General features: G+C 23.5%; 1 protein-coding gene across 1 annotated transcript in view; it reads left to right on the top strand.

Annotated features, from left to right (window-relative positions):
* Window positions 1–19,196, top strand: part of LOC134834244 (irregular chiasm C-roughest protein) — a 170,726-nt gene that overhangs the window by 116,796 nt on the left and 34,734 nt on the right. The window contains exon 4 of the mRNA XM_063848831.1: window positions 12,328–12,538. The gene's annotated coding sequence lies outside the window, so the exon portion shown is untranslated. The remainder of the gene's footprint in view (window positions 1–12,327; window positions 12,539–19,196) is intronic.

Raw genomic sequence — 19,196 nt, 5'->3', positions numbered from 1 at the left:
TGTCAATTTAAAAAAAAAAATAATATAAAAAAAAATATTTTCTTTTAAGTAATATTTTTCTATATTTATTTTCAATTAAATAAAATTAAAAAATATTTTTTGAATTTTATTTAATTAAAAATAAATAAATTAATTAAATTTAATTAATTTTTTTATTTAAATTAAATTAAATAATTTAATTTTTAATTTTTATTAAATTTAATTTAAATTAATTAAATTTATTTTTTTTTTAAATTTTTAAAATTCAAAGATTTATTTTTGTATTTTATTTTTTTTTTAATATTTAACTCCTAAATGTATGCAGCAAATACAACTCAAGAAAGACGGACAAAAAAAATTACCACATTTTTCCCGTGAAATGCGGTTAGAAACATAAACACGAGGAGAGGTTGTTGAACATATTCAAATTTTTTTTTTTATTTTCGGGGTAAAACGTACTCTAGCAACGTAATATCATTGATATTCATTTATTTAAATAGCTAGGTAATAAAATTGATAACTTTTCTTCCTAGAAATGTATCGAACATGCGAATATTTTCATATAACGTCTTTTTTTTCGCAGATCCCTTCTTATCCCGAATTACATAAAATTATGCTCGACGAAACAAATTTTTTTGATGTCGCAGGCCATTGCCACGTCGGACATTAAAACGTATAACGACATAAAAGTAAACGATGATATTTTTTTACGAGTAAAAAAGGTAACAATTACCTACTTTTATATTCATATCGTCGTCGTTGTCATACGTTTAAGCCTGCGCTTGCCTCGGAGCAATAAAAAATTACCTTTTTATTGTTCGAGCGACGACGACGACGTCACCCGATCGCGTAGGCGAAATTCCAAAACATTTAATTTGAAATTCCGCAAAAATTTCACACAAATTCTGATTTTAAAATTTTTGGGGTTTAACACACGTCGTGTCTGCAATAATAATATTTAATCAAATTATCAAGGAAAAAGGGTCATGTTTGATATGAGACGAGAAAAAAAAGGGATACACACACCTTTTCATTAATAAGAAATGTCAAAGAATGACGAACCTTTTCATTTCATCCGTTTTTTCCGAGATTTAACTTGAAATTCTTGATGACTTTAAGGAATTTCTCTCCTCCCACGATTTTTTTTTGTTGCTTTAAAGACTCGTTATATCATTATATCATCATGTAACGTTGTTTGTCATTATTTTTTTTCTTCAGTTCAAAAAAAAAAGAGAAAATCGAAAACCCTTTTCTGTCATCATTATTGTCAAAGTTTCCAGTTAAAAAGGAATTCTTTGCGACTTTTTCCTCTTTTTTTTTATTAGTTGACTTTTTTTTCTTCTTCAGAAGTTAAACAACAGTAAACAATCGCAATCGCTCTTTTTCTTGACATTTTTTTTTTTTTTTTTTTTGTTAAGTGAAACATCAAAGAATTTTCTTGATGGACAAATTTTTCTTTTTCACTTGATTGAACGGAGTTTTAATGAAATGAAAAAAAAATGAGAAATCGAATATTGTTCTAAAAAAGTATGAATTTCACTCCGTTTTTCGTATTTAATTTCACGAATCGCAATAAAATAATAATCAAGAAGACGATAAAAAACACTATTATGCGAAGAAAAAGAGCATAAAAAGTAGAAAATTTCCTTCCAACTAAATCAAGAGGAGAATTTACTAGAGTTATAAAATGATAATAATAATAATCCTTCTTTGTCTTTTTTTTTATTATTATTTCTTTTTATCCATTCCATTTCGTTTCCAACTACTACTACACATAACGATGACTCTGCACATGCAACTATTTTTTTTCTTTCGTTTCTCATAAATATAAACCTTTTTTATCCGTTTTTCTTCTGTCGCATGAAAAAAGACAATCGTTCGTTACGTGAAGAGACACAGTCTCATAATAATTGTAAAAAAAAGGTACAATTGAAAAGAACAGAAGACGGAAACATATTTTCTTTCGAGATGCAAGATTCCGAGTCATTTGTGCTAAGGAAAATTTTATTCCCTTTTGTGTCTTTTTTTCGATGTTTTTCTGTCTTCTACGTATTATAAAAGAACAATAACTATCTCAAATTTCCACTTTTTTACAATGCGAAAAAAAAAGCCTGACCTGAAAGTGATGAAAAATTCAAGTCAAAAATTTTTAATAAAATGAAATAAATAATTTAAAAATATTTTTTAAACAATTTTGAAACAATAAACTCACCTGCCATCGTCCATTTTTCCTGCATAACTTACCACTATTATTGTTATTATTATTTTATTAAAATTATTAAATACTTTGCATTCTTCTAATATTTGTTTTACACATTTTTGTCCCCAGTTTACCGGATGTTTTAAAATTTCTGTATGAATAATAATATAATAATAACGAATAAATGCAAAATAGTTTTGACGACGAAACCAAAAAATTGTTTAATAAATTCAATTTTTACTTTTATTGTATATTTTAGTTGCAAAATATAGCTACTAAAATTATTCATAAATTGTGCAATTTTTTTTTTTTTTTTTTTTTTTTAGGTTGCAACAAATTTTGTTTTTTATTTAATTTATTTTTAATTTAATTTAAATTAATTTAAAATAATTAATAATAAATAATTAATTTAAATTAATTTTAAAATCATATATTTTAATTTTATAATGTAATTTTTTATTTAAGTAACACAATTTTTCAGCTTATTTTTTATATAATTTTTTTATCAGTGAATTATTTTTTTTAATTATAATAAAAAAAATTATTGAAATATTAATTAATTTAAGAATTATTCAATATTTATTTTTTTATTATTTTTATCTAAAATAATTTAATAAACATAAACATTTTAATTTTTTATTATTATTTTCTAATTTTTTTTTCATATATATTTTTTGTTTTTATTTATTTTTTTTATAAAATTCGATAAATAAATTAATAATTATATTAATAAAATATATAATAGCGTCTATAAAAATAAATTTTTTGGCGCCAAAATTTTTTTTAAATAATTAAATAAAAAAGACAAAGCAATTATTAATTTCATAAAAAAAGCTGAAAAAATAAATATAGAAAAATAACATATTTAAATATATTATAAAAAATATAAATAAATTAAAATATATTTACGATTATATAAATTGTTATTCTTTATTTTTTTGGCGCCAAAATTAATTTTAAAGATTTTTGTTAAATTTTTATTTTAAAAATTATTATATTTTATTAATTTATTTATCGAATTTAAACAAAAATAAATAAATAAAAATTAATTTTTTTTATTAATTATTTAATAATATATTAAAATATTTTAAGAAAATATTAAAAAAATGAAAATGGTAAAACAATAAAATTGCAACATAAAAATGCTGAATGAAACATTTCCCTTCTGCATTAATTTAATGCACTTTCTATACCAACAAGCGATTTAAATAAATAAATTTTAAATATATATATTTTATAATAATAAATGAATAAATAACTGCAACTATTTCGTCTGTGGCTATGTATGTTGCAAATTTCGTGCAACAACAAATTTATTTTCATTCATGTACATTTTAATGCTAAAACTTACCTGAGTTTGTCGTGTTTCCCTAACGCTTGTATTTTTTGGTTTTTCGTTGTTTTCAGTTTGAAAAATGTAACATCAATTTTACTTCATAATAAAGGGCGACAGTGATTGAAACTGCATGTCATGTAAAGCCTGTCACATTTATGTCATATTATGTGATGTAGATTGAAATTAATATTATCCTGCATTTCAAAACATGACGACGACGCAACAAAACTTTATTTTTTTTAAAATAACAATAAATTATTAACGAGTGGAAAAAGTAGGACGAAACTGCACCACGAGCAAAATGTCTGGCAATGATGTTAATTTCTCACCATTTTCACCTTCGTCATAATCAGAATCATAAACAAAACTAACTTTTTTATGTCAAGTATCTTACGCAATTTACATCTTATGATGACTTTTTTTTTCTTGAGGAGCACTGCGGCGACGGCGGCGGTGTTTTCATAAAATTATTCAATTCACTTAACGCCAACAACTACAGAAGATGAAAAGTTTTGCGATCGAAAAAAAACTTACAGAACGTTATTTGTGAGTAAAAAATGTTGTGAATTGCTCTGGAAGCAACAATAAAGTGTGCGTTGTATGAAAGCAGCTTCCTTTGAGAAGAAAATTTGTAGAAAAAAAAAGTTTTATTTTCTCTCTTTTTTTTCTTTCTTACGTTTGCTTTTTAAACTTTTTTTATATTTATTCATTTTTTTTTAAAATGTGACTCCTTACAACATTCGAGACAGCATAGAGCACCAGAAATCTCATTTACTGTAATAAAAACTTTTTTTTTGCAAGAGCTTCGTTCGGTTGAAAAAAAATCATTCGATTTTTTTTGCTAAAGTAAAAGCGGCCAATCCGTTAACTAAAAAGTAATGAATGAAGATTCCTTTTTTTATATTTTTCCTTATTATTATTATTTTTACATCAGATATTTATACACATGTATATCAATGTGAGGTGCCTTTAATATGTTTTCTTTCAACTTTAAATAAAAAAAAAAGTTTTTCTATACCACGCCACAAAGTGAAGAAATTGCAGTAAAAAGTATAAAGTAAAGAATAAAATGAAATAAAGAAAAAAAAAGAAAACAAATCAAGATAAACTTTTTCTCGTAGATTGGTTGGTATTTTTTCTGGCTTTTTTTTTGTCGACAAAAAAAAAAGGAAAATTTATATATTTTTATTTTCATAAGACAAACATAGACGTTAAACATAGGCAGAGCAATTTCCTGACTTACTTTAAAAAAATTTTTATTTAAAAGTAAAGTACAGTCTTTCGCCGAAAAAAAAACTCAATCGATCAAGGGGTTTGTTTTTGGGCGAAAAACAGTAGAACAGATCTTTCAAAATGGCTGACATAACCGCAAAATTTATTTATTTTTTTAAATGTAATTCACTTTTACTTTGTAATAAGCGCTGCCTAACCTAACTAACAGCTTTTCTCTTGTAAACTTGTCGTCGTCGTCTTATAAAAATGAAAAAAAAAAATAAGACACAGTATTACCAGATAAGGATTGCCGCGTGTTTTTTCTCATGTAATTTTCTCGTTTGAAAAGAAACTCTTTTGCTCAAGTACTTTTCACAACAAAACTTTCATCGTCCTTTTTATTTAACTTTTCTCCTGTATTTTTTTGCATCTAAAACTATCTTACGGCGTGTTACTTATCCGCAATTTTTCCTCGAGTTTCTCACAGGAAAGCCGAAGGATGATGACGCGAACGCTTTACATTTAATATTTATTCAGTAATTGCTTTTTGTGACTTTTTGACATTTCATTCGTTTGTCGTCTTTTGACTAATGCAGTTTCTCGCGAAAATTGTGTTTACATTTAATTTAATGTTGTATCTTTTTCTTTTTCTCTCTTTTTCAGTTTATTTGTGAAACAACAACTTTGTAATTTTTATTTATTTATTTTTACTTTTTAATGAAAAACATAAAATGAGGAAATTTTTCGCGACTAAAAAATTTTAACGGAATTTTTTGAATTGACATTTGGCATTTTCGGGCAAAAACAACACACAGGCGCAGTACAGTTTTCGTCCCTAATCCTCAAATTCCGAGCGAAGGAATAGGGCAACGCATGAATAATAAATGCAAATTAATTTCAATTTATTAAAGGCATTAATTCATGCAGCTACGTGGGGACGTCTAATAATAACAAATAACGGTAGCAACGGGTATTTCGAGAGAAAACGGAATGACGAGGTCAAATAAACAAACACTGCAATTAATTCATTTCATTACCTCTCTGTTCCTTCATTATGAGCGCAAATTTTCTGGTATGCGACATGCGGTTGATAGACAACATGATTAATTCCACTTTTGTCATGATGATAATAGAAAATAATTTTATCAATCATTTTGAACAGAAACACACACACATCGAGACCAACAACTTTGTTGTCTAATAAATATTTCACTCTCTCTTCGTTGTGACAATATCGGGAGTTGTTTCTCAACCTAATGGAACTAAAGGGAATTTTTTTTAGGATCTTAAGGATAAAAAATAAGCTCTTCATAAGAAAATTTTTCCAAATTTTTATTTTTTATTTTTTAAAATAAAAAAAAAATTAAAAAAATTTAAATATGAATTTATTTAAAAAAATAAAAATTTAATTCTAAAAAAAAATTAAAAATTTATTTAAAAAAAATTAAAAGTTTTTTTTTTTCAATAAAAAAAAATTTATTTAAAACTTTTATTTAAACAAAATAGAAATTTTATTTAAAAAATAAAAATATTTAAAAAATTTAAAGTAAAAGTTAATATTTTGAAAAAATAAATAAACTTTGCGTTTTGAGGTTATGTCAGCCATTTTGAAAGATCAACTTCTACTGTTTTTCGCCCAAAAACAAACCCCTTGATCGGTTCAAAATAAAAATTTTTAAAATTATGAAAAATTTGATGCCATTTCATACAACTGGGAACCAAAATATAAACAAAACTTTAACAACACACCGCTTGGCTCGTCTTTTACGCCTTCTCATCTTCTTATGCTGCCTGTGGTTGTTGTTGTTGTTGCTACTGATGCCATTCTGGTGCAAACAAATGACACCACTTGACGACACTTTAACAAACTTTATTTCTCGGTGATAATTAAAAGATCGTTTTTATTGGAGACAACAATTAATCAAACGAAAGAGAGGAGAAAAATGATAAATGAAAATGTAAACTTTGAAGGTACGCGCGGCAATAATAATAAATTGATATAATTATTGTTTTATCGTTCCTCTGACTCGTCGTCGTCGTCGTCGATGATAAGTTGATGGCGATTGATAATTTTGCTGAAATTAATGAAAAAACTCACAAAACGACAACCGGATATGATGAATTGTGGAGCTGGAGCTTCTACCCGGTTCAAGGTTTTGATTGATATAATTACTCATTGAGATTAAATTTTATTATAAATTATTATTTTTTTTTTTCGTTTTAAAGCAATTTCGAACAGGACTTCGTGCAAGTTCTCTCTTTTGAGTAAATAAACAATGTTGGTTAAAAAAAAAGAGAAAATTGTCTTGAAAATTGTTAACACAAAAAAAGGACAGAAAATAATAAGTTTTGCAAACTTTATCCGGATTTTGAATTTTTCATTTTGCAAAATTTCTGCTTAAAAATTAATATTTTCATACCTTTCTATATTTTTTTTTACACGAAATTAAAATTTCTCGGAGTCAAAAATTTTTGCGAGATTATTTTATTAATGAGATTATTTTATTTTATTAATTATTTTAATTATTAATTATTTTTTTTAAAATAATTTATTAATTATTTTTTTATTATTTTTTATTATTTTTTTTATTAAATTTTAAACGGAAATAAATATTAAAAAATTATAAAAATAATAAAAAAAATAAAAAAAAATAATTAAAAAATATAAAGATCTTCAAAGATTATTTTTTATAATTTTTTTTTAATATTAATTTCTGTTTAAAATTTAATAAAAAAAAATAAATTAAATTAAATAAATAATAAAAAAATAATTAAAAAATATTATTAAAAAAAATAATTATTAATTAAAATAATTTATAAATTTAATTAAAATTCCTTAATTTTGAATATTTTTGCAATTTTAACAAATTTTTAACCATATTTCGAAATTTTCTCATTTTTTCCATAATTTAAAAAAAAAATTCATAAATTTTCATTGAATAACTTGCGTTCAAGAATAATTTTAAAAAATTCAGAACATCAAGATATTTCGTTAAAAATTAATAAAAAAAATATCTTCAAAAATATTTTTTTAACGAAAATACGTCAAAATATTTTTAAAATTTTTTTCTTATGAAAAACTTGAGTTTTTCACATTTTCCTAAAATTATCTTGTCCCACACTCGTGCCTAGCAAACAAATGCTTTTAAGAGGCATGCAAGACCCAGGTATCGTAAACTAATAAAAAATAAATGAATTAAAACATAAAACTCTTAAAAAGTAAACCTTTTATCCACACAACAGCCGAGCACCCGACAACCTTCCTCCTCTCCTGCCTTGGTAAATTTATGTACAAACAAAAAAAAAACAAGAACTTAATTATTCATATTTATGCTTTAAATATTTGGTCTAGGCATAGCACATAATGAAGAGAGAGGTACAGGTAACAACATTTCCCCATGTCTTCGTAAAATTGTGCATTTTATCGTCGCTACATGGGGCGAGGGTGATTCGACTAATTGATAATGGACATGTGAGTCATTCATTACTGCCGCCATGCATTTTGTATGATTCACGGTGTTGTTGACGTATTTTTGTGTTAGGTCGGCAGACATCGCGTGTACTCCGTGTGTGCCTACCTCTTGATGTATGGGGTGATAAAAAAACGCAAGAAAAAAATACTTGGTGGTCAACAGATGTTTCATAAACTTTTTTTTTTGTAATTTATTAAAGTGATACTTTTTTTTCTTCGCATCATGCAAGTAATTTGTCATAAATTCGGCGGATAATTCGCCGTAAGAGGATTAAAAACAGTCAACGACCTCTTTTTTTGTTGTGTAAGTCGCAAATCAAGAACTAAACGTTACACACAATTAACTTTCCACGCGAAGAGAAGGAAATATGTCACATGATTTGCATATCATACACAAAAGTGTCAATCAAGCAAGTCATGCAGAGCGGCAAGAAGTTGATAGAAAAAAAATTATAAGCAGGAAAATTGAGGGATTTGAGCATGGTTTCGAAGGATTTGACAATAATAAACATTTTTGCAATAATTTTCTGTTTAAATCAGCATGAAACATTTAAAATTTTGTTCCAAAAATACAACATGTAGGAAACCACAACCACATAAAATCTGTCAATCACAACTATTCCCAATACAATTTTATTCCGCATTTCTAATACATAGTCACGAAAAATTGGGAAAATGCCACATTTGGAGCAGAATTTTATTTGCCCTGTAAATTAAAAGAGGGATAAATTTTCATTTATTTATTTACGTTTTTATTTTTTTATTTATTTATTTTTTATTTATTTATTTCGTTTTTTTTTTTAAATTATTTATTAATTTTTTTAATTTTATTATTTTTTAATTATTTTTTTTTTACTTAATTCTTAAACATTTTTTTTTTTGACTCTAAAAAAGTTAATTTTTTTTTTTATTTTAATTAATTAGATTAATTTGAAATAATTTGATTTATAATTTAATTAATTTGAAATTTTTTAATTATAAATTCATTAAAATAAATTAAATTATGAAATAAAATAAAATGATTTAAAATCAAATTATTTTTATTATAATTTTTAAGCAAATATTTCTTCTGCGTAAAAAAATTTAAATAAACTTTTAAAAAAATAATGAATAATTAAATAAAATAAAAATAATAATTAAAAAAAAATTATAAAAATAAAAATGTTTATAAAAATATTTTTATAAAGAATTTAAAAATATTTGTCTGAAAACCTGAAAATTATAAAAAAAATAATTTAATTAATAATTTATATTTTTTTTTATTAATCTTGAATAAAAATTTCAAATTTAAAAAAATATAAAAAATAATAATAATTATTTCGTCACAATTTAAACGACATTTTAAATATGCATTGGGGCAAAAATTCAAAATGTAAATGGGCCAAAATAATTCTAAATTTTTTATTGTATTTTTTAAAATATTTAATTTTTTGAAATTTATTTTTTCTTTAATTTTTTTTTAATTATGTTTTTTTATGATTTTTTGTTCAAAATGTGTACTGGGCAAAAATTTTAAAATGCAATTTATATGAAAGTCAGAATGTGCATAAGGAAAAAAATTTCAAAAATGCTTTCTAGATAACATTTCAAGCATGATCCGAGTCAAAAATTTTAAAAATGCATTAGGCAGACATTTTACAATGTGCACTGGGTCATTTTTTAAATTTTTGTGTTTTTTATAAAATTTAAAATTTTAACAAAAAAATTTGTGATTTTACCTCCTTTTTAACACACGAGCGTTATAATATATAAAAAAACGAAGACAAAGTGACATTTTTCGCCTACCTCTGTGAATGGAATTCCACAATTAGATCCAAACGAACGTCTAAACCAACATCATTCCGAATGCAATTACGTGTGTGCGAAAAATCTCTCTCACTTTCTCTCGCACATTATTTTATTAATATTATTTATATATTTTGTATGTGTTGCGACATCCTTGCCGGAGAATTTTCGAACAAATTTTGCTTGTCACGTGATTTTCCGCTGCTGCCGCCGCCACATATACTGAGACAGGCCAAAAATATGCACTCACACGTCATTTCGCAACAAAATTTTATATTTTCTGGGTTAAATAGCGGAATGAAATGCTGCTGCAAAAAAAACGAGAAATGTTGTCAAATGGAAAGAATCAAAACCATAACATTCCGATTGCATTTTCTCGATGCAGCATCTGACAGAGGAAAAAAGTAGAAAATGCAAGTCAGTCAAAGTGGAAAAGACGAGAAGAGGATGCATTGCATATTTCAATGATTTTATGTTAATTCCCATAAGTCTAATGGTCTCGTACACGACAAGAACATGCTCCGCTTCGATTAGGCTCATTTTAGTGATTTTCTTTCCTCCTTTTTTTACTCTCCTGCTCATCACACGGACATTTTTAGGATAATGCAGTATTTTCGTTCGGATTGGATTTTTTTTCGTGTTTTTTCGTGTACAAAACAGCCGCCAGATTTCTCATGTGACGTGAGTGTGTTTGAGGAAAATGAATGAATAATGCAAAACACATTAGTTGTATACATTTTTTTTGCTCGACGAGTGTTTCGAAGAAAGGGAACTTTTTTTTGCTGTGGAAATGAAAATAATAAAAATATGTACAAAAGCTTTTACGCTTTCCGCTTCATCTGGCAACAAAACCACACAAAAGGACTCCATCAAGAAATTAAACACCAAGAGATTTCGCGAAAAAAAAAGTGCGCCATGTCATGAATGATGATGAAATGAAATGAAAATAATACAAAAAAAAAGAATGAAGATGACAAAAAAAATTTAGAAAAACAAATATTTCGTAAAAAAAATCAACAGATTTCTTTCTGACAAAAATCAACTGCAAAATAATTACATGTCATAAGAAAAATTGTCTCATTTTCATCAAAAAAATTCAAGGAGCGTCATTCAATGTAACTCTATAAAGAAAAAAAAAGTTAAACGATAAAAGTTATTTTTTATCTCTTTCACTCATATTTTTCACTATTTTATTTCATTTTTTGCTCATAAAGTTTCCTTTTGTTTGGTTTCTTGCATTGGCATAAGGAGATAAGAAACTTAACTTTTAAAAAATCCTTGATAAGACAACAACTGCGTCTTTTTGGAGAGCGGGTTTGATGAGAAATTGTCACTAAATCGCGTTTTTAAATGCATTTTTTATATTTTAATTTTTTTTTTATTTAAAATATTAGTATTTTTTTTTATTTTTTTACTTTTAAAAAAATTATTTTAATTTTTCATTAATTTATTTATTTTTAAAAATAAAAAAAATTAAATTATTTAAAAAATCATAAAAAAAATATTTTAATTAAATAATTAAAATTTTATAATTTTTTTATTTACTGAATTAAATTTTATTATTTTTTTTATTTCAAATCTTTTTATTTTTTTAAATAATTTTTTAATTAATTTATTTAGTTTTGAATCATTATTAAAAATTTTATTTATGTTTTATTTTTTTTTATATTTTAAATTCATTTAATTTTATTTATTTTAAATGTTTTATTTTTTAAATAAAAAAAAATGAAATTATTTTAAAAATTATCAAAAATTTTAAAATTTTTATTTACTTATAAAAATTTTATTTTATTTGTTTATTTATTTTTAATTTAATTTTTTATATTTTAATTTTTATTTCAATTGATTTTTTATTTTAAATATTTTTTTAATTAATTTTTTATCAATTTAATTAATTTTTGATTATTTAAAAATTAAATTATTAATTAATCAAAAATATTTTTTAAAAATTTTAAAAATTATAAAATTTTTATTTACTTTAGAAAAATTTTATTTTATTTATTATTTATTTATTAATTATTTTTTTTTAATCATTCATTCAATTAAATAAAATAAAAAAGTTAAATTAATTTCTTGATAAATATTTGAAAAAAAAAATTATTAAAAAAACTGACAGAAAACCATCACACAACCTCATTTTCCCTTCCGCAACGCGTTAAAAAGAAAAGCGAAATGCAACATCGACAACGACAAACTATTTATCTCGATGCAGTATAAATGTCTCTCTTTTTTAGTTACTGCTAGGTATCTCCATTTTTTTTTTCTGTACACTTTCTGAGTTAAAATTTAAATTTGCTTAAACTTTATTCATTATTTTTCCCTTTTTTTCTTCTTTCATTCCAGCATCTTCCACGAGACGACACACAAAGGACATATGACTTGTTTTTTTTTTAAATGAAAATAATATAATGAGAATACCTACGGGACGATATCTTGTTTAACGAAAAAAAAAATATTAAAATAAAATAGAAAAAAAAAGAAATTGTAAAAGACACAAAAGTTGTAAGGAGCAAAAAATAATAGATAAAAGAGACAGCAGATGCAACAAAAGCAGGTAAGTCAAAGTTTTTTTTTTCTTATTTATTTTTTGCATCTCTTGGAGTGACAAGCCTCTTGTGCCATGGCTAGGAAAGTCTTGCAATCAAACACTTGATAAATAAAATTGTGCATCTCCCACATTTTTCGCTTTATTTTTAAAAAAAGAAAAAAAAATATTTGCATGATAAAATTTCTTAAAAGAGAAAAAAATCTTAAAACGAAAGACGGAATGAAAAGAAAGATAAAAAAAAAGTTTTTTTTTCGCATAATCTTCACCCCTTTTTCACACCATCGTTTTCCATCTGTGACGCAAAAAAGGTGTAAAAGTCAAGTGAAATGCTCTTATTGTATTATTATTTTAAAATAAAAAAAAATTCGTAAGTGCGTTTTGCTATTTGAGACATCAAACATCTCAAAAGATCTTGAAATCGTAAAATTCTGAGGTTTTACTTTACTTGTTGCGACAAAATGTGTCGCGCCAAGATAAAAGAAATTTGCAATAAAATTTTTTTAAGAACCTTTTTTATTCAATTTCTCTCCTTTCTCTCGAAAATTTGCCAAATGTAATTTGTGTTGACAACCGATTTTGGTGGTTTTATTCTTTTTTTTTTCGTTTTTTTTTTTGCAAGGTCACAGCCATAAAAAAAGGGAAAATAAAATTTAGACACCAACCATCAATCATGTCAACTCCAGCGTAGCATGGCATCGATTTGTGTGTGTGTGTCGCAAATTTCATCAAACAAATTATTTATTTTATGTGCGTGGTAAATGAATGAAAAAAAAACGAAAAAAAAAATCAAAACAGGTGTAATTTGTGCTAGATTCGAGCGCGGGCGGAAACTCGAACCCATTTCAATCAATTTCTGTGCAATTTTTTTTTTCTACAGAAAAAAAACTTTCTTCAGCCACACAAAAGTCACGTCTTTTCATCTTACAACTTTTACCAACAACCAACATTGAATAATTTTTTTTTTTGTTGCATTTCCCGTTTTTTTCTGCACTTTTTTCTGCTTCTTATCGAGCAAAGAAACTCAAAGTTGTGATTTGAATTTGTTGCATTCAAAGTGACTTGAATGCAGAAAAAATTTTATGTAAAAGTAAGGTAATGATAGAAATTTTTATGAATTTTTTTTATCGTCGGATGCATTTTTTTTCTTGCTTTAAATTATGACACACATTGAAGAGTAAAAGTTTTTTTTTTCAACAAAAAGCCACAATCATCTCGGTAATCATTTAGAAAATTATTACCGCTAATCGTGTAAAAATTAAAAGAATTACTAATTTTTAAAGTTTTTTCATTTTATGCTTAAAAAATCATGAAAACAAGTCACGTGGTTTAAGAAATGGAAAAAAAATAGTTTTTTAAAATTAAACTTAAATAAAATTAAATAAAAGATTTTAATAAAATTTAATTAATCATATTTTAAATTATTTAATTAATTAAATTTAAATTTATATAAATAAATTTAATTTAATTAAAAAATAAAAAAATCAAAATAATATTTAAAATAAATAATTTAAAAAAATATTTTAATTATGAAAAAACATTTGAATAAATTTAAATAAATTTATTTTTTTTATATTATTTTATAAATTATTTTATTTTTATATTTTTAACGGAAAAAATATATTTTAATAAATATTTAAGTAAAAATATAGAAGCAATTCAAAAAAAAATAATTAAATAAATATTGAAAAATTTCAAATAATATTTTAAAAAATATTTAGAAAATAATTAAATTTTTTACACAAAAAAAATTAAAATTTTATTTTTAGATATATTTTTAAATTTTTATCGCATTTAAATTTTTTTAAATTAATAAATATGAGCTAAAATAAATTTTACAAATAAAAAATCAAATCACCAAATAAAAATTACTTTCTGGCAAATGAAAATAAGTTTGTATAAAAAATGTATAAAATATAAATAAAATAAATAAAAAATGAAATAAATGTTGAAGAAAATTAAAATAAATTAAAAGTTAATAAAAAATTAATTTAAAAAATAATTCATTTCAATACAAAATTAATAATTTTATTTTTTATAAAATGTAAAAAAAATATTAAACCTTTTTTTTAAATTTTCATTTAATTTTTTTTCAATTTTTACCGCATTTTACCTTAATATTTAATTACCTTAAAAATTAATTAAACCAAAAACAAGTCACGTGGTTTAAAAAATTCCTACGTAAGAACCCTATATTTATTTATCTCAAAAAAAACTTTCATTCCATCCACTTCCGCAGCAAAAAAAACATCCACTAAATTTTTGAAGCCCAATTTAAGATTCAATGTGGCAGAAATATTTTATTGCTCCCTTATGGTCCAGCAATGCGTTGCTTTATTAAGGAGTCATATTTATTATTTTTTTATTTATTTATTTTTTTTTTCTTGTCTGGCTTCCGCGTCTTGTGCGACATAAACAATCATCATCCTCGTTGTTGTGCAGCGACAGCAGATTATTGTCCTTTTATTGTTCATCCACTGTATTCCGCTCCATCTTGCACATAAAAAAAATGAAAAATAAAAAAAATCTGTCGTTTTCTATTTAAAATAATAATAAAAATGTCTCTGTTGTCTCGAGTCGACATCGTAATGAAATTGTCAAATAAAAATTATTCCTTCGTTGGCATGTGCATCTGGATAATAACGAAGAATAAGAAAAAAACTTGAGATTGAAACAAATTGTTAAAAATAAAATAAAAAACGAACCAATTTGTTGGAACTCGATTCAATATAATTCAAAAATCAATTTTATTGCAACGACAAAATTTACAATTTAACATTTTTTTTAGTGTTCTTCAACTAAAAAAAATAAATAGAATCGGAGTAAATTTATTTTCCATGTATTAATATCACCAGACTTTAATTTAATAGTACAAGCAACAACAACAACAACAGCAAGGACATAAGAATTTCATCAGGATTTGCATACATAAATAAATTTAAAGTAACCGACAACTCAGTTGGAATTTATTTTGGAATTTGAAAGAATTAAATAAATGATGCACTCTGCACTCACTCTGTTTATTTTCCCATTTTATGAAGGCAAACACACTTGAAACATTTTTCGCATCGCAAGAACAACAAGTTCTTCGTCTTTTTTAATAGCAGCGACTGAGAGAGAGTGAGAGGAGTGTGAGTCAAGTCAAGTCAAAAAATGTATGCAATCTATATTAAATTTCCAATTCGTTATTTATGTATTTATTTATTTTATGCTTCGGGAATAAATGGAATAATCTGCCATTTGAATAATGCAAATTTAGGTATTCGAGGCGGATTTTTTTTTTTCGTTGTTGCTTCAGGACAAGAAAAATATTTATGAAGATTATGAGATTCATTTTTTTGGAAGAAAATATTTTTCATCTCAGGAATTTTATTTATTTTTTGACATTTGACGAAAAATAAAGTTCAATAACTCATAAAAAATATTTTTTTTTTTATTTTAATTTAACTTAATTTAATTGAAAATTATTCATTTAGTATAAATAATATATTTAATTAATTAAAAAACAATAATTTTAATTATTAAAAAATATTTGAATGTGTTAAATTTTAAAATAATAAAAATTAAATCTAAAAAATAATTTTTAAAAATATTAAAGTAAAAATATTTTAAAAATTATATTATTATTAAAATTATTATTATCTATTTTTTTTATTTTAAATTGTTTTTTTTAATATTTTATTTTTATTTTTTTGTTGTTGTTATTTTTTTAATAAATTAAAATTTTAATTAAAATTAATTTTTTTAATAAATATGTAGAATTTTAAAAAAACATTTAAAATTAGTACAAAAATTTTTTACTAAATATATTTTATACCTATTATTATTTTTTATTTAATTTTAAATTAAAAAAATAAAAATATTTCGAAAAAAAAATAATTAAGATGAAAATTATTCATTTAATATAAATATTAAATTTAATCAAACATTAATCAATTAACTAAAGAAAATATTAATTTTAATATTAAATAATTTAAATAAATTAAAAATAATAACAAAATCAATTTTAGTATTAAAAAAATCTTTAAATTAAAGATGAAAGACCACAGCCGAAGGGAGGGACGACGGGATCTGAAGCTGATTTGTGTTTTTTTTTCTTTCTATAGTTTTTTTTTTCTCGTTCAATTATTGTAATTTAGTAATTTAAGTGTTAATTAATCATATTTATTATAGAATCTAGATTAATGTTGAGTAGCTTTAAGCTTTAACATGTATTTTTATGTACTGTGATACTAAATTTTAAGCAAGAATAAAATATTTTGTTATGTGTGTGTGTGTGTTAAATTAAAGAAATTTTTAAATATTTTAATTTTTTTTTTTAATATTTTATTATTTTTTTTTATATCAAAGAGTTTGTATAAAAAATATAAAAACGGTTAAAAAATAATTATTTTATGTTGAAAAAATATTTAAATAAAATTTTAAAAAAATAAATAAATTATTAATAAAAAACATTTAATTAAAAAAAATAATAAATGTTCAAATTACAAATAATCCATTAAATTTTAATAATTTTACAAAAAATGTATAAAAAAATAAAAAAAAATTTCATAAGAATTCTTCATAATTAATATAAAAAAACGAATTTTTCGTAGAAAAAAAGTAATTAAAAATAATAATTCTTTTATTTCTCAGAATTTAAAAAAAAATAATAGAAATCCTTCATAAAATTCAAATTTATTCTGTCATTTCATCACAATGAAAGCAAAAGAGAGAGAGAATCGAGGAAGTAATGAGAAATATTCAAATTTTCTGATCGATACTGATAATATTATTATAATCATCATAACTCAATGTGCACCGCATCTCTCCGTTGAACACGCACTCGTTCATGAATAATTTGACCTAAAGGAATTATTTTGCACAAGTAAATGAACATTTCTCTGCCATGATTATGATTGTCAGGTACAACCGAGAGAAATACCAGTGAAAAGTTACAACAATGGTGTTGATAATAATTAGTACTGAAAGACAGGATTAATGAATATTTAAATGAGATGCTCTGTGTGTGTTTTTCGATAAATGAACGTTTATAATTTTTTTTTTGTAATTACTTTTTTTTTTATGCCTCGTCGATGAGAAACAGAAATGAGGTGAAAATATGGCTTGATTTGCAAAAATAATTAGTTTATTTAAATTTTCTGAATTTTAAAAAATTGAATTTTCAACAATGTCATCAAGAAAAAAGCTCTAAAAGCCGAATAAATGGCCTAGATTTTTATTTCAACATAAATTTTCTCCAAATCCTGTCGCGAAAACTTTTTCACAAGAAAACCAAATTTATCATCGAGACCTACAATATGCAAAACAAAAAATCCCGGGATATATCAAGCTTTAAAAAAATACATTTTCTGCGTGAAAAAAGCAAAAACTCGACTAGATTTTTTTATTTTATTGCAAAAAATACTCTCGGAAACGAACAAAAAGCAATATTAATTTAAATATTTAGATTGATGGCAAATTTTGACAAAAAAAAAAATTTTATTGTGACATAATGAGAATTTTTTGGCGTTATTGATCCAGTGAAACAGACAAAAAATCGAAAAAAAAAGTTAATATTAACTCGTTACAATTTATGTTCGAAAACGAGTGCCAGACAAGGGCTCGAGCGAAATTTATTGACCATTAGTCCTTTCATTTTCTTGTGGAAAAACTTGAATTATTTCCACAATAAACTCTTAACTTTCGGGAAATAAATGAGATTTCTTTGTGCGCCCAAAATCAGATATATTGACTCTGACATTTTAATGACAATACGCACCTTTTTACATGACATTAACCGACACATCCCGGATCCCTCCACATATTTTACCCGCCTTACTTTATAAGCTTTTAATTTATGTCATTCCTTTTTTCGTCTATTCGCTGGTTCTCAAAAATTGCAGCAATAAAAGTAACGCTGGGGATACAAATCTCTGTGTTTCCGCCACACTCTATGTTATTCATTGTTTATTTCGTGTTGGTTTCGAGCATTAATTTATCGACGTGATTGCCGCAAAAATTTTTGGTCCGAAGAGAGGACGACGATCATAAATCACTTCACGGTCAGATTGATGAATATTGTTGCGTGCATTGAGTCGTTTCAAGAATGCAGCTACCTGGCGTTGTTGCAGCGACGATGAGGATGTCACGAGAGACACACATAACTGGGGAAAAAATGGAATGAATCCATTAATTTTTTAACGAATACAATTTACAATAAAAAAAGAGTGACTAAAACAAGGTGTGAAAGGTGTCGGGAAATGAATACCCAAAGCGTATTAAGGGATTTAGATTTTATTTAAATTTTTAATTCACTCAACTGAGATTTAAATTTTTTGTTTGTATATTTTATTTTAAAAATATTGATAATTTTTTAAAAATTATTAAAATTATTTTTTAAATATTTTTTTAATTAGGTAATTTTATATTTTTTTTCAATTTAATTTAATTTTTTTAAAATTAAATTATTTTATGAATTAATTATTTATTATTAAATTATTTATTTAATGAATATTTATTATAATTTTTTTAATGTTTTGGTTAATTTTTATTTAGTTTTTCAGTGAAACTTAATTTTTAAATTTTTATGATTTAAAAAAAAAATTAAAAATTTTAAATTAATCAATTTTTACAATTTTAAAAAATTATTTAAAAATTTTAAATTAAATTAAATATTTTCATTAAA

The sequence above is a fragment of the Culicoides brevitarsis genome, chromosome 3 (genome assembly GCF_036172545.1).
Source record: "Culicoides brevitarsis isolate CSIRO-B50_1 chromosome 3, AGI_CSIRO_Cbre_v1, whole genome shotgun sequence".
Classification (NCBI taxonomy): Eukaryota; Metazoa; Arthropoda; class Insecta; order Diptera; family Ceratopogonidae; genus Culicoides; species Culicoides brevitarsis.
Note: the sequence above shows the minus strand (reverse complement) of the source record. Positions and strands in the feature narration are given on the sequence as shown.